Source organism: Stegodyphus dumicola, chromosome 9 (assembly GCF_044657685.1).
Source record: "Stegodyphus dumicola isolate Sdum_Otavi_A_Nest chromosome 9, ASM4465768v1".
Classification (NCBI taxonomy): Eukaryota; Metazoa; Arthropoda; class Arachnida; order Araneae; family Eresidae; genus Stegodyphus; species Stegodyphus dumicola.
In genome coordinates, this window is record NC_140776.1 from 147,901,717 (window position 1) to 147,903,477 (window position 1,761).

The window sequence follows — 1,761 nt, forward strand, 5'->3', positions numbered from 1 at the left end:
TCCCGAAGAAAAATGTTATTAAAGGATTTTTCATTTTAAATAAATTTAGAAATCAGCTTCAAGCAACAGGAGCTGGCAAACATATTTTTACAACACATCTATGTAATTTTAATATTTATGATACCCCAGATAACTGCGTTATACAGTTGATGAAATGTAAATATTGGAATGACATCTTTCTAATTTCAAATCCTGAAATACTACTTAAAACTTTAGGATTTTTTATACTGAAATTTTAATAAGAATTCCATAAAAAATTATTGATAACTAAAGCAGATCTTATGACGTTGCTTTTTGATTTAAAGAATAAATCTTAACTTTGTCAACTTAGGTTCCCCGTTTTTCTCGGAAAAATAATTTTGTATACCAGAACTATGACGAATTTTTTCTTAGAAATTAGTAATTGATAGGAAATATGAATATGTGTTCTGTAGAAAATAAGACAATGAATATTTATTTATTTCTCTTTTTAAAAATAATCCTGGAATATACTTAGTTTTAAATTTTAGACATTGTATAAAAGTTGTTCTACTTTGATAGTTACAGTCTTTTACTGCGTAAAGATTCTTCAGGTTTAGTATCTATAATTGGAGGTTTATTATCTTCACATCGGATTTAACAGAAAGTTGATTGAAAGCAAAATGAAAAGTCATGTTTCCGCCCGGGATCGAACCGGGGACCTTGCGCGTGTGAGGCGCACGTGATAACCACTACACCACGGAAACACAGCCTATAGTCTTTAACTAAAGATCAAAACAAAATGTCATTTTGTATTAAATTTTGAGATTAATTTTATTTATTTATTCATGTATATTCAGCACATGATATCTACATAGTTATGAAAGCATCTTTAACATTTTATTTCAAGTCTTTCTCAAATAAAGAAGAAATTTAGGTCAGTCTTACTTTAGAAAAGCCCTTTATTATAAAAATAATATAACTTTGCAAATAAACTGACAATTGGAATATCTTTCAGCGATTTTTTTGCTTAGCGACAAAAAGTCCCCAATCATCCTAATTGGGGTAAAATTAGCCCACCAGAAGAGTAACGTACGGAATACATTAAGTAAATCAATCAGGTAGGTTAACAGCCAAGAATAGGGTCATAAGACGCACATAAAAGGGTATAATAAAATAATATCCTTGATTAAATGTAAAACCATCTTGTTTAGAAGTAAAATCTATTGGTTAAGCTCCTACCTGTTCAAACCTACTTTTCTTTGGCTGAATTCTATTATACTTTTAATTCTGAAAATTAAAATACTTTTAAAACCAGCTCTTTCCTAACTAAGAAATCCTTTTCTTAATAAAAAATTTTAATTTCTCTCATTTAATAAATAAAATGGTAGCAGATTTGCCAAGGTGAAAGATTATGTATATAATAATGTATTTCGCACGTTATGTTAAAGGGTAACACATCTAGAAATTTACATATATTTAATATAGTATTTATATTTGTGAATTATTAATAAGGTAAATTAAGATTGCACAAGACCACTTAAATCTAGTTTGTTTTACTTCAGTTACATGATTTTTCACTGTATCAGCTACATATATGCAGGGTCACCCCGTGGGGGTGCCCCGCACAAAGGCACCATTTCGGAAGAGGCGTCTTTTTCAGAAAAGGTATAATAACAAATTTTTATTTTCAGATTGTTAATTATCAAGCAAAACTTTAATGTACATATTGCTAGACCAGGTGGGCTATTAAATAGCGGGTTTCATTAACCTTCATATAATAACAACGCATCGAAATAGTAA

General features: G+C 29.2%; 1 non-coding gene across 1 annotated transcript; it reads right to left on the bottom strand.

The window, feature by feature from the left end:
• Positions 1-652: 652 nt before the first annotated feature.
• On the bottom strand, positions 653-725 carry TRNAV-CAC (transfer RNA valine (anticodon CAC)). Its single transcript has one exon. It is a non-coding gene; the product is annotated as a tRNA-Val (tRNA).
• Between the last annotated feature and the right edge of the window lie 1,036 nt (positions 726-1,761).